This window comes from Talpa occidentalis, unplaced genomic scaffold (genome assembly GCF_014898055.3).
Source record: "Talpa occidentalis isolate TD23 unplaced genomic scaffold, MPIMG_talOcc4v2.1 talOcc4.2, whole genome shotgun sequence".
NCBI classification, from domain to species: domain Eukaryota; kingdom Metazoa; phylum Chordata; class Mammalia; order Eulipotyphla; family Talpidae; genus Talpa; species Talpa occidentalis.
The window spans coordinates 36,382,918-36,398,085 of record NW_023602073.1 but is presented as its reverse complement, the minus strand read 5'-3'; the positions used below and the strand labels follow the sequence as shown (position 1 = coordinate 36,398,085).

The window sequence follows — 15,168 nt, the reverse complement described above, 5'->3', positions numbered from 1 at the left end:
CTTACCCTCATAACAGACCTTTTGTACCCCTAAAAGAAGTGCCATGTTATTGTTTCCTTGTAGGCTCTGAGATCAGTCTGGTTTCTGAAAAACACAACATTCCAGACAAAGACTTGGTAAAATACCTGTATTTAAAATTGTCTATTAAAGAAAAGGGGAAAAGAACTTTATTGGATTTATGAAAACAAACATTTTTTTTAAGAATTATGTATGTGTAGAAGAGCTGGGGTGTAGGCCAGAAGTGGTGGGGCTCCCCTCTGAAGAAAACACCCCAGCAGTCACAGCCACAGTCTGAATGCCAGGCTGGACGGGAAGGAGGCAACAGAACCGGGAGGTGGTGCCGGCCAGTCAGCAGCAATGACAGGTCTCGAAGGTGATCTTGCTGCTATAACCCAGTGGGCTGCACACCCTGGGGCAGTTTGGGAGGACAGAGAGCCTCTGTTGCCAGATTGGCTGCCGCCTATGTCCATGACACTGATGGTGGTAAAGTGCCCACCCACTGTCACCCACTGCCACTCCCGCTGCTGGTTGCAGTGGGTACAGCTGTCAGGGTGGTCTGGGCCCTGTCCTCAAGCAGCGGCCTCCTGGATCCTGCGGGGTGGGTGGGGTCCATTCAAACCCAACTGATGCCCCTGAGCTCTCATCCCTAGCCCAGCGAGGTGGCTTCAGCGAAGCTGTCCTGTGGCACCCACTGCAGGGTGGCCTTGGTGCTGCCCAGAAGCAGCTCCTCTGGGGGCCAGGGAAGGGGACCCTAAGTCCTAGGGGCTCCTGTGCTTAACCCTGGCTTTCTCTGGGGGAGGGGCCCTCTGAAGTCTGCCTGCCCCCTGGCAGAAAACCCCCTCTGCCACCACCTCTAGAGCTGTGCCCACCAGCTCCCACCTGCACACGCAGATGCCAGGCAGGAAACCCCCACTGCTGCTGCCAGCCCTTTCAGACTCCTTCTCCCACTGGCCTCTGGCTGTGTCCCCTGGGCAGCCGCACCAACAAAGCCCACATGTCCACCACTCAGGGGGCAGGAAAGCAGGGTAAGCCACAGAGGTCTGGAGTCAGTGTTACACACTATACTATTATATACAGGCATACACACATTCACATGTATCTATTAATGCCTTTAGTAAATTTACTTGATAAATCTGTGTAGTATATTTGTATCAAATGAGTGAGAAATCCATCTAGGGAGAGTGACAGGTCCTGCACATCTCCACTTCACAGTCTGAAATGTTGGGTGGCATCCTGACCCCTTTCTCATAACCCAGATGTCACATTAGGAAATGATCTAAAGTCCATCTCTAAATATATCCAGCTCCAGTGACTTTCTATTATCTTTGATCACACCCCATAAAGCTACCAATTTTCCATCCTAGAATCTGTGCTGGTTTCCTACATTTATCCTCCCACCTGTCACCTTCACCTCTTGATTCTGCACAGCAGCCAGACGGAGGCTTCTAAAGAGAAGCTGCACCATGTCAATCTCTGTCCAGAAAGTTCTGTTAATCCCACATCTTACTCAGAGAAAAGATTATGAATTCCAAACCAATCTTCAGTGTCAAGCCTAAATATTGACAATTATTTCCTTTTTATAAAAGTATAGGTTTTTCGTTTTGAAAATATCAAAAGTTCAGTGTAGCAGTTTAGTTAAAATCCAGCAGCCAATCAAGTTTCCCTGTGTAAGTACATATAGAGTCAGATAATTCTACACTTATCACATAATGCTTTTAAATAAAAAACATCAAAATCTTTAGTTAAATAATCCCGCATCTGCATTGAATCATGGTGGTATGGATATTTTTTAGAAATTCCTTCTTATTTTATTGATCAGTAACATGTAACATTTGACAATGTCCCCAGAGAAGAAGCTTCCTGTGTGTAGGGAGATGACAGTGTCATCACACCTGCTAGGAAGTGGGTCACTTGCACAGTCACTACTAGATTCTGTCAGACCTGCTGTCATGCTGAGGCTTCCCCGTGAGCAAAGTATGACAAGTGGTCACTGCCGGACCTGCATGGAAGACGGAGCTCACTCCTGACACCAGGCACCACCTGAGTCCTGTATTTGTGTTTCCTTGTTATGACACTGAGCCTTGGTGCTATTAAACACAATGAGTTTTCTTAATGAATGTGGTAAGTTAAAGCAGAAGGACATAACCTGGTCCCCTCAATCATTTACAATCTCTTCACCTTTTTAAAATTTATTGTTGAGATGAAATAAGTTACGATTCATTGGCTGGAAAGACACAGTCACCTCTTAGTTCACGCCTGGTGTTTACATAGGAGGTTGGATTCTCTTGGTCTCTCAGCATGACCATCCCTCAGCAGGGCCCTCAATGTGGAGTTTCAGATGCTACCATTGCTATGTCTCCTGGCTGGATGCAGATTATTTTCTCTCATTAAAAATATTTAATCATTGGGCAATAATCTGCTCAGCCTTTATAACCTCTCTATCAAGAAACTTTTCATTTTTACCATTCCCTGCTGACTGCTGGGCTTTTCTTCTGCACCTTCTTCACATAACTGTGGTCCTTCCCCTTCAAAGGAGGGGAAATATTTGAATGAGCCTCCAATTCTATCCCACAATGTAAAATATTGTCCACAGTTGTAGTCAAAGAAGAGGTGAAGTTGTGTCTGGTGAGCTGAGCCCTTAATAAATGGCCTTAAGATGTGAAGATACAAAAAATCATCATCATGAATAGTAACTGTCCAGATATTGACCAAGATGTACAACCTAAATAAGCCAGCGTGTGGACCATACACTAATAATGAGTTGAATCCAGCCATTTGGAAACTCTCCTATGTTGTCATATAATTTGCTGCATCCTCTCAGCTCCACAGAAGCAGTGAAATGGTGGGAATACTTAATCCATGGTAATGACATAACAGTAAACAATTTCTTGCAAAATATGATTCTTTAAAAATTGTGGGTGTTGGGCCTCTCTGTGGCCTAGGGGTTAAGTCTCAGCACTACCACTGAGAAGGCCCGCTGCAACAGCCTGAGTGGATCCCAGGCCAGGGACCTACCCACATGAAGAAAGGAGGTGAGGTGGGACTGTACCAAATGCCCTCTGGGAAACACATGTGTGGATGGTACTTCCCATTAACCATGTAGGGCACGATCTCCTTGGGACATGAAAGCCCCAGTGGACAAGACCCTTCACTCTCTTCCCTACCTGAGTGCTTCTTCCTCCACTTCACAGCTGCAGCCACCACAGCTCCAGTGAGCACAGCTCCAAGGAGAACCAGGCCAGTAATGATGCCCTCGGTAGAGTCGTTATAGTCTGTAGGGATGGTGGGCTGAGGAGGGGCCCTGAAATGGAAGGAAGGGGAGAGCCTGACCCACAGGCCACATCTGAAAGACTCCAGAAGGGCTCCCAATTCCCCTGAGAGGAAACTCAGTGCCCACATCCCCCTCCTCAACCCATCTCAGGACTTGGGGCTCCAGCAGACCCTCATGCTGCACATGGCACGTGTATCTCTGTTCCTCTCCAGAAAGTACCACCACAGCCACCCACTTCTGGAAGGTTCTATCCCCCTAGACCTGGTCTTCACCAGCTCCATCTCCTGGGTCAGGTCCTCCCCATCTCGCTGCCAGGTCAGGGTGATGTCCACAGGGTAGAAGTCCAGGGCCCAGCACCTCAGGGTGACCTCACGGTCAGAGGTCAGGTGGAGGGTCACATGTGTCTTTGGGGGATCTGAGAAGGGTCAAAAAATATCACACTTTGGGTTTTTCCTTCCTGAACACTGAAGCAGCCTCAATGACCATCCTCAGAATGGACGTGACGATTGGTTTGGAGGGAGGAAGCACAAAACCCAGAAACAAGCCTAGTCTGGGGAATCTGGGATAATCAGCTGAGAGCCCAGGGTAGGAGGATGCAGGTCTCTAAGGAGAACACATACTTTTGCTCCTGACCTGGTTGGAGGGTGAATGACACAGAAAGGCAGGAGTCAGATCCAGAAATGTTCTCAGACCAAAAACAATACCTTGAAAGAGAAACTGATGGTTTCCCGGATGGCTGCTGGGTCATAAGATCCTAGGAAGAGTAATTTCAGGATGGCCTCGCCTCCCTCAGGAAAGAGTGGTCCTAAACTGTCCAGAAAAATAGTGTCTTCTGGGCGAGTCTCTCTCTAGCACAGAACATGACACCCAGGGGGACTCTCCCTCTCTGCCCAGAAAGCAGCTGCTGTTCTGCCCATGATTCCATTCCCTGTGGGGCGCCAGGAGAGGGGAGGTCCGAGGCCTCGTGGCCCCTCTTACCTGCGCGCTGCAGCACCTCCTTTCCCGTCTCCAGGAGTCTGCGGAGCCGCGGGAAGCACCTGCTCTGCACACTGTGCCTGACGCGCTCGGCCCTGCCCGCCGCCTCCCACGCGCGCTGGCTGATCTGAGCCCCCGAGTCCGCGGGTCCAGGAGCGCAGGTCCTCGCTCAGGGAGATGAAATCCGCACCGTCGTAGGCGAACTGGTCACACCCACCGAGGAGACTCAGATCTGGCCCCACTTCACAGCCAAACATCCTCTGGAGGGTGTGAGACCCTGAAACCCACCCCTGAGGTCAGCCCGAGGTCACCCCGCGGTCACCCCGCATCTCACCCTGAATAAACCTAAACTGAAAATGAAATGCAGACCGGAATGTCCCACGGGCTCTTCCCGGTGGAGGGTCCTGGCAGATCCACCAACCTCGAGGGGTCGGTGGACCCTGAGACCGGGACACCCCGGCCTTATGGTGGGAATGGGGTGACCTGACCCTGGCCCCGCCCCGCGAAGCTCACCGTCCTTGCTCTGGTTGTAGCGGCCGCGCAGGTCCCTCAGGAGCGCTTTGAACCACTGCGCTTTGTCCCTTTGGTTCAGAGTCTCCTCGTCCAGGTCCTCCTGCCCACCTGCCCCGCCCAGGGCGCCCGCGGCTCCGCACTCTGGCCCGGGGAGTCGCTGTCGAACCACACGAACTGCGTGTCGTCCACGTAGCCCACGGCGATGAAGCGGGGCTCCCCGAGTCAGGCCAGGTGGGAGATCACGGTATAGAATAACTCAGGGAGTGGGAGCCTGGCGGCGGGGAGTGGAGACCTGGCTGATCCTCCTCTCAGCGCGGGCCCAGGGCCAGGGAGATGGGCCTGGAGGGGAGAAAAGGGTGGGGGACCGTGAGAGTGAAGGGGCGGTGGGCCAAGAAGGGCCCAGACTCAGGGGACCAGAGCACTCAGCGGAGGCGGAAGGACACAAGGGGCCAGCACAACGGGCCTGAAGGGGTACAAGATGTTGGGGGGAGATGAACCTTTCGTGGCGTCCTGCACCCGCAGTGGGCTCCTGGCTCCTCCCTCCTGGAGCAACAGTGTCCAGCTGGACACACACTCACCCGCCGGGTCTCCATCAGGGCCAGGGGCCCCCAGAGCAGCAGCAGGAGGGTGAGGGGCATCACACTCCTTCCAGGGGTCTGGGGAGAAGGAGTCCAGGAGGGTTCTTGGAAACTTTGTAACTGGAGCAGGATGATGCTGATTGTCTTCCCTGGAAACCCCCAGGAAATGGGGAGAGAGAATGGGGGTGAGTGTGGGGTCATCAAGGCTGCACCACCCCACAGAGCCTGTGGGAGGGAGACATGATGCTGTGACAGTGTGACATCCACAGAAGGGGAGGCTCCAAATTCCCTTCCCCACCTTAGGGAGGAGTGGATTTGGGCTGGGAGAGGCAGTAGCTAGGAGGAATGAACAAAGTGGTAGTATTTTAGATAATTGTGACTATTTTTATTAATTTTATTTTTTAAAAAAGATTTTTTTTTATACAAGAACTGAGGTACAGGTCAGAGGTGCCGGAGGGTGACAAAATTCACTAGAGACGGAGCAGGGTCCAAAACAGGCAGACGGACCAAAAACACTGCTGAGGGGAGCCGCGGGTGAGACAGGAGAGGTCTGCCTCTCCATATGGGTATCTCCCTGTCTGGCCAGGAATCAAACCTGCGCTGCAGAGGCTGCGGACAGCTTCACAGCGCTGAGCTCAACCCGCTGCACCACTGGGGAGGCCAAATAATTGTGAATATAGACACTAAATTAAAACTATATAGGTAGTAGTTGCTCAAAGATTATTTGCAAAGTGAAACCTGAAATAATATCAGGGAATATTTCCTATTCTGTTACATTTCCATAGGCCTCTCTTACATAGTGGTTGGAACTTGTGCTAATGTATGATTTTTTTAAGGTGATACATTGTTTCACTAAGTTACACAGACCTTTAGTGTTAATTGCACTGGAATCAAATGATAAAAAAGTTTTGTGTTTTAATCACAAAGACAAAAGAAAAAGAAAATTTGTATTGTATGTTGTCAAGTAGTGATAGCACTCACTGTTTCATAATCCTGGTTTTCACTGAGAGCTTATAGTTTATCAGGCAAAATTACTGCCATTTGTCAATTGTTGATTTTCTTCAACAAGCAGACATTCATTTTGAGGAAAGTGCCTGCTAATTAACCAAATTTCAATAACCTTAGTTTTTGTCATTCATCCCTTCAGATAAGATTGGTATTGCCCACAAATAAAAGAGTCTAATTCATCTCATACAAATATTTTCTGCAGGACCTGGTGCTTGGCGATGCTGCAGAAGTGCTCTGTGTGTGCTTCCAGGTCAGCACACCAGATATTTTAAAATGTGGAGTTGAGGATGACACAATAATGAAGATAACTTTTATTGCTTTTTCCAGGACAATTTCAAGTGAAATGGGCTTTAATTTTTGTTTCTTCAGGTGAGTGCTGGTGAAGAATTACTGCTTCTTCCCGGGCACCGGGAGGGTCCCATATGACACACAGACCTCTCCTGCCGCCCACTGCTCCCCTCAGCAGTGTACTTCGGTCCTTCTGCCTGTTCTGCTCCCTCTCTGGCTCTGGTGAATTCTCTCACCCTCCCGCGCTTCTGACTGTACCCAGTGCTTGTATAAATAAATAAATAAATCTAAAAAAAAAAAAAAAAAAGAATTACTGCTTCTGCACTGGTACTATAAGCTCCACTCTTGCTAAATTTTACCTCAGCAAATGCCAAAATAGTGAAAAGACAAAGGTGTCTAAGTGATATTTTGAAAATAGTTTTTTTTTAATTTTTTAAAAGATTTTATTTATTCATGCATACAAGAATCGGGGTACAGGCCAGATGTGTGGGAGAGTGAGAGTATTAAACAGAGACAGAGCTGGGAACAGAACAGGCAGACTGACTGAAATCCACTGCTAAGGGGAGCAGCAGTAGAGAAAGGAGAGGTCTGCTGTACCATGTGTGTATTCCCTGGCCGGCAGGGCTTGAATCCGCACTGCAGAGACTGCAGACAGCTTCCCTGGGCTGTGCTGAACCCCTTGCCCCACCAGAGAGACCCCTGTTTTGAAAATAGTTTTATCTCATGGATCCCATGAAAGGTTCTGGGTGATTTCAAGGGCTCCACAGACCACAGTTTGAGAAATGCTTTTCTCAGTGAACCACGGAGCATCTCCCCAGTGTTCTCTGACTTTGCTCCCCTTCACTTCCCAGCATCCCTCTCCCTGGCTGGCTCCTGCCTCCCCAAAATGCCTCCCCTGCAGATACAATGGGGAGCAGAGCCAGGACCCTGGAGACGTGGAGTTTGCACTGTCAGGAGAGATGGTCACTGAGTAAAGGTGACAAAGACACGTGTAAACCCAACCTGAGCCCCGCGCAGGAAGGAAGGAGCATGTTTATTGTGACAGCAGAGAAGCAGGAGCCCTAATACTAATATCAATAGTATCAAGAGATGTAAAAAAAATGTTGAAAACAAATTAAGTATAAGGAAATCAGATTTTCTCTCTTCCCACAGCTGTCACTCCTGCCCCTGACACATCGTGCTCTGAGCCCCACAGACCAGCCTGTCCCCTCTTCCCTCAGCCCCCCTCCAAGTCCTGCCGCAGGACTCGACCACATTGAGGAGGCCTGTAGCCTAATGTGCCTCCTGGTCCTGGCCCCATCCTCACCCTCATCTGCTCTTCCCCTCATTTATTATGCTCTGAAGGACAGGCCTCCCCACGATGCTCAGAAATGTATCCCCAAGACAGACCACTTTGGCATGTGAATTATTTCCATCTGAGGTTCCTCAGGGGTTTGTCTTAAGAAACATTTACCACTTCTATGACTACCTACTATGAAAAACTGCTGGTCTTACCCAAAATCAGGGTTATTACCAGAAACGAGCTTTGCACCCGAGAAAACTACCTACATGTCAGGGCAAACATATTTACAGGACATCTGGTCTTCATCATATGAGCCACCCTCTCCTTGCCATGTGACCCCTCCTCTCTCCTGGAGGCCCCAGGGTCCATCTCACTCAGCTCAGGAGACACACCCTTGTTTCCCACAGGGATTTCAGACACTCATTTAGATGTAGATTCCCTATGCATATACAGGGAAATTTGGTTATTTTCTAGTACAAAAAAAAAAAAGAAAAAATTATGAAATTTCATGTGCTTAGAATAAGAGTTCTTGAAAATTAGAGATTTGATCGTAGAAATGTATAAATCAGTAGATGAACTGGAATATTGAAGTCTCACTCCACTAAATAATGTGAATGTAAAGGAAATGACAAGCGGAGAGAAGACCTATAAGAAACTGAGTCTATCCACCAGAAGATTCCAACTAGTTAATAATACAAATGTCTAAAAGAATGGAGAGTAGAAATTAAAAAAGTTCAAGAAAATCCCTGAGCATTCACAGATAAAATGTGCACGCTGAGTGTCTTACCCGGGTTCCTCCTGCAGAGGATGAGCAGCCCCACACCATGACCTGCCCCAGGGACTTTCAGAAAGAGGCTGGAGAAGGACAGACCTTGGGGCCCTCAAGAGACAGACCTTGGGGCCCTCAAGAGACCATCCTCCAGAAGGCCCTGGAGCCAGGCCTGCCCAGTCCTCAGGGGAATCCAGCCCAGACTCCATGTCAGGCCCAGGTGAGGCAGGCTCTGGGCCACAGACATTCACTTCAGCTGTTCGTGGTCTCAGGGGTTCTTTCCATGTCCCTCCTCTAGTGGGCAAAGAACTCTGGTGGGCAAAGGAGAGACAAAGATGATGGACAGAGAGAACAGGACACAGGATATCAGCCACAGGGGAGTGGGGACAGGAGAGAGGCCAAGGGTGAGGTGAGGGATCCGGGCCTTCAGCTCTGCCCAGGTGAGCGGGACCCAGGTCCCGGGGGACAGGACTGAGGCTATGGGACAGGGTGCCCAGGATGAAGTGGGCAGAATAGCTGGTGTGTGTGACATGTCCACAGAGATTATGACCCTAGGGTGGTCTGGGGGTGATTAGGAATGAGCACAGTAGAACTAAGCTAGTGAGGGAACAAGGTTAATTATAACTCCAGGGGCAATAAAAAAATCAATCCAAGAAGAAAAAGCATCCTGGTCTATTCACTGCTCAGCTGTGACTGGTTCTCATGTGGTCATAATTGTATAAACCCTGGATCCTGGTGTGTCTCTCAATAACCTGCCAGAGGGACCACAGGGGCAAATACCTGTGCTGTGGATCTGAGGGGCCACCTTGAGGCCTTCTTGCCACTCAGCCAGCTCCCAAGGCCTGGGCAAGAGGCCTGGGCGGTGTGGGCAGGGACTTCTCCAAGGTCCTGGCTGAAAGATTCCATGTGAAGGAGCAGAGAGCAGGGCGACCTTCAAGGGCCCTAGAAAGGCTGCCAGGAGACAGTGACAAGCCTCCCCAGGGAGGAGGCTGCAGCTGCTCACCAAAGAGCTGAAGCACCAGGAGGAAGCAAGTCACAAGGCCCTTCAGAACATGCCCCCATGCTCTGTGGTGCCCCAGCCCTGACACAGGAGACAACTTTCCTGAAAGACACAATTCAAGGTAAGGAGGACATTAAAAAATTTGAACAGGATGCATCTCAATCTATGTAGGTGTTGGCAGAGTCAGACCAGGCCAAGTCCAGAGAGCAGCTGCTGCAGAACATCCAAGAAGCAGATGCTTGAGAGTGTTGGGAGCTGTCACTGAGGAGACACTGAAAACTCAGACAGAGCTGTGATTTCTGCCAGGCTGACAGGCATCCAGGACAGCTTAGTGGTGGTCTCCATCTTCCAGGCTACTCAGAAAAATGGGTGCACTTCAAGGCTTTGAAGGACAGGCTGGAGGCCTTGACCTGCCCCCAGAGTGTGGCCACATTCACCACTCAGTCTGTGGTATTTTATGAACATTTTCAAGCACACAGGAAAATTGACATAACATCGTAGAGCACAAACACCTAGATCCCATAATAACATTCGACATATTTGTTTTATCAATTATCTTTGTCCATGGATCCATCTCTCTATTTATTCATCTTATTTTTCTGATGCATTTCAAAGTTAGTTGCAAATGCCAGTATCTTTCTTTTTTAAATTTTTTTTTAGATTTATTTTATTTATTTATACATACATGAGCTGGGGTTCAGGCCAGAGGTATGGGGGTGAGAGACTTCACCAGAGACAGAGTGGGGAGCAGAGCAGGTGGATCTACCAAAATACACTGCTGAGGTGAGCAGGGGGTGAGACAGGCCAGGTCTGCTGCGTCATATATGGGTTAAATCCAAGGCTGGGGTTCGAACTCTTGTTGCAGTGGATTCCAATAGCTTCACAGTGCTGAGACTTAATCCCTTGTGTCACTAGGGAGGCTACACATTTCATTTGTCTACACTTGAGCGCTCCAATTATCAACTAGAATTCAAATTGTGTTAAGAATTTTTTTTGGACTTTTTTTATTTTTAAAATAAATTTTATTATAATATTCCCCATGCAATTGCAACCCCCTTATTTTGACCCCAATCCCTCCCCTCCCCGCACCCCATTCCCCATAGAGTGTCTCTGGTTCATAGTTGTTGATTTTGATTTTCACTTTCTTATAGTTACTCATTTTCCTGGTCCCTTATTTAAGTTCTCTAGATCCGGTATTTTCTTTCTTTCTGGCTTATTTCGCTGAGCATGATCCCTTCCAGCGCCATCCATGTTGCTGCAAATTGCATGTGTTTATCATTTTTGAATGCTGAGTAATATTCCATGGTGTATATGTACCACATCTTCTTGATCCAGTCATCTATTTTTGGGCATTTGGGTTGTTTCCAAAGCTTAGCTATTGTAAATAGTGCTGCTATAAACCTAGGGGTGCAGGTGCTCTTTGGAATTGATGTTTCTGTGTCCTTTGGGTAAATACCTAGGAGTGGAATTGCTGGATCATATGGAAGCTCTATGTTTAGTAGGTCAAGAACTCTCCACACAGCTCTCCATAGTGGTTGGACCAGTTTGCACTCCCACCAACAGTGCAGGAGAGTTCCTTTTTATCCACAACCTCGCCAGCATTTGTTGTTGCTAGTTTTTTTAATATGTGCCATTCTCACTGGTGTAAGATGGTATCTCATGTAGTTTTTTTATTTTTATTTTTTTTATAGAGGCATGTTTTATTTGTTTGTTTGTTTGTTTGTTTCGTTTATACATGCACTGGGTAGAGTCAGAAGCGCGGGAGGGTGAGAGGATTCACCAGAGCCAGAGCGAGGAGCAGAACAGGCAGAAGGACTGAAGTACACTGCTGAGGAGCAGCGGGAGGCAGGAGAGGTCTGCGCGCCATGTGGGACCCTCCTCTGGTGGCCGGGGAGCAGCCGGGGATCGAACTGGCGCCGCAGAAGCCGCGGGCAGCTTCTCAACCCAGCACTCAACCGCTGCTACACCGGGGAGGCCCTCTCATGGTAGTTTTGATTTGCATTTCCCTGATTACAAGTGATTCCTAGAGGTCACTGCAGGAGGAGGTGCAGCAGGTATATCTTCAGGGGGTTTGCTGTTCTCCCCTGCGCGCTGGTTGCCCAGCCGGACCTAGGGACCGTGGCGCAACCATTAGCCCTAAGGGTCACTGCAGGGGGAGGTGCAGCAGGTCCTCCTTTGTTTTTTTTTTAGAACGGAGTTGGTAGGCGTACATGTCACGTTGAAGGCGGTAGATCGACCTGTGAAGTGAGCGGACACAGAGGGAGTTAAAAGACAAAGAGAAGGACAAGTAGGGAAAGAGCAATGAAGGAAAGAACAAGATGATACCAGTGAGTAGGAGTCAAAGATTGGAGAGTAGAAGCTAGAGAATGGGCAGAGGAAGAGACTGAAGTACCCAGATGAGATTTACTGACAGCAGAAATTTCAGATTGGAGAGACGAGAGATACCTGCTGTACCTCCTCCTGCAGTGACCTCTAGGAATCCCTAGGTCCGGCTGGGCAACCAGCGCGCAGGAGGAGAACAGCAAAAACCGCCTGAAGACATAGATAAGACGGAAGCCTGTTGAAAGATAACGACCACCAGGAGCCACTACGGGAATGCTGTCCGCTCGGAAACTTATCTCACCTTCTCTAGACCCACAAACTTTATTCTAATACAACTGTCTCTCTAAAATCTTTCTCTTTCTCTGTTTAAAAGGTCATTGGTTTGCCGATTAAAAAACAACATACGAAATCTAATAACTAGGCTGATTCAAATGAAACATTACTAAACTCTGTGTATTAATAGAACTGCTAGCTTAATAATTTCTCTGTTGTATACTTAGCCTTGTTAGTATTAATCTAAATGATAAAAATATTACATTGTGAAAAGTAAAATTCACCTGTGTTAATAATAGTAATAGTGAGTAGTTAAAACAAAAGTATCATATAAAACAAAAAAGAAAATTAATAGCCTAACTACTTAGGAATGCGCCTGGGTCCAGATGTAAATCACTGCCCTGTCAAAGATAAGCTAAACCTATAAGCAAGCTGATTTCTTCACTGATGTTCGCCATTCCTATGCTTTTAGAAAACATATATATACTGGTCACCAACTCAAAGAAAATTACACTCAGATTTTCACTCTTGAAGTGTGTCTGTTTGTCATTTCTTTAACCGAATCCCTGACCACCCTGCGCAGTCTCTCAACCCTGAGACGGCCTCATCGTTCACTGCTGTGCTGGTCCGCGGCACACCCTCATCAGTCCCTCCTGTGGTGTCATCTCTTACCAGGTTCTGTTTTGTTCTCAACCAGGCAACAACAGTGCCCAGGGCTCTGATGTGTCTCTCAGCCCCTAAAGCATCTTTTAAAATGAATGTGATGAGGGCCCTCCACGGTGGCGCAGTGGGTTGAACGTAGTGCTGTGAAGCTGTCCGCAGCCTCCGCAGTGCAGGTTCGATTCCCGGCCAGCCAGGAAGACTCCCACTTGGCAGGCAGACATCTCCTCTCTCGCCGCTGCTTCCTTCAGCAGTGCTTTCAGTCGTCTGTCTGTTCTGCTCCCCACTCTGTGAATCCTGATTCACCAGATCTGGTGAATCAGGACTCTGGTGAACCCTTTCACTCTCCCGCGACTTGGGCCTGTACCCCAGCTCTTATATAAATAAAAAAAAATTAAAAAATGAATATAATGAAGCTTCTGTTGTTCACACCCTGGACAGCACCTGGTATTGTGCAGAGTTTGCATTTTCAGTCTCTCCTAGGTGTGATGGTGTCACTGTTCTTAACTGTGATAGTGAGCATTTGTTCATATTTTCACTTTTCTATGAATACAGTTGCCGTTTGTATAGAAGTTTTGTACATTTTTACAGATGAGGTGCCATTCATTTATTACACTATTTTTGTCCTTATTAAAATTGGGTTATTTCTTTCTGATCATTGAGTTTCGGCATTATTTGTAGATACAGTCCTTTGTCAGATTCGTGATTTGCAAATGTTTCCCCCCAACTCTGTGACCTGAACTCCTTTACTGATGGGAAAACGAACACTATTGCCCAGACAGGAGCATGGAGATACATATATTTGGAAGAGAAAAGATAAATTGCTAGGTTTTGAGCAGATACTGGCTGATTGGGTGTTGGGGGTGGAGGGGAATGACTTATGCATATCCTTGAGTGTTATTTAAATGTCCTTGTATGAGCATGAATATGCTTTCTAAAGTAAATTACACTTCATTCCTCAACTTATAAAACTCTTCACACATCATGACCAAATCACGTGTTAAGACCAGACTGACACGTGGGTTACAAGTAATGGACCTGCTCGTCATAGTTGCAAAGTCATGGTTTCCCTTTGGGTTTACTCTGGTATTGTCCATTCTTGGGGTGTTGGACACATGTGTAATGACCTGTGTCCATCATGAGAATATCATACAGAGGATTTTCACTGCCCATAGTGTCTTCTGTGCTCCAAGGATTCAAAAGCAAAAAGGAACCAGTGGAATCACATCAGACTAAAAAGCTACATAGTGAAGGAAGCTATCGTTAAAATGAAAAGACAATATCAAATTGGAGAAACTATTTGTACATCATCAATCCAATAAGGATTTAATATCCAAGATCTACAAAGAACTCCAAAACAAGAAACACCTCAAAACAGAGGAGAGGAGCTAAATAGGTACTTTTCTAAAAAAGATACACATGTGGCCAATAGATATATGGATACAAGTTTATCATCATGTGCTGTCAGAAAAATGCCAATTCAAACCACAATGAAGGCCTCCCCTGGTGGCGCAGCGGGTGAGCACTGGGCTGCGAAGCTGCCAGCAGCCTCTGCAAGCCAGTTTGATCCCCGGCCGCAGGCGAGGGTCCCACATGGTGCAACAGACCTCACCTGCCTCTCCTGCTGCTCCCCTCAGCAGTGTATTTCTTCGTCAGCCTGCCTGTTCTGTTCCCTGCTCTGGCTCTGGTGAATTCTCTCACCCTCCTGAGCTTCTTACTGTACCCAGTGCTTGTATAAATAAAAATAATAAATCTTTAAAAAATAAATAAAACCACAGTGAGTTCCCACCTCACATCTTGAGAATGACCCATTGAAAGTGTGGAGAAAAAGGAACTCTGGCACATGGGGGGTGGAATGATGTCTTGTCCTGTCAGTGGGCAGAATGAGGGGTTCCCTGGACCTTCAAAACTGCACACTCTACATGGGATCTGCCATCAGCTGCATAAAGACAAAACATACACTAAAGTGTAAGACCTTCAATAGAAAAGAACTTTAATACAATTACTATAAAATAGAGAATCAGTGTGCAATAGAGAGAGAAGAGAGAAGAATATAGTTAGTATAGTTCCCAAGTGAAGCACCCAAAGTTACCCGTCCCCTCATGGGTAAATGCCCAGCCAAACAGGCTGGGCCCAAAGCAGGCCCACTGGGCCCGAACGCCTGCCACAAGGCTAAGGCACCTACTGGTAGAGACCCATGGAAAGGGCAGGAGGGGCCAGGCAAGTCTG

The 15,168-nt window shown here is 47.7% G+C and overlaps 1 pseudogene; it reads right to left on the bottom strand.

Moving 5' to 3' along the window:
- Nucleotides 1-2,049: 2,049 nt before the first annotated feature.
- LOC129146270 (patr class I histocompatibility antigen, A-126 alpha chain-like) lies at nt 2,050-4,951 on the bottom strand (annotated as a pseudogene).
- Nucleotides 4,952-15,168: the final 10,217 nt, after the last annotated feature.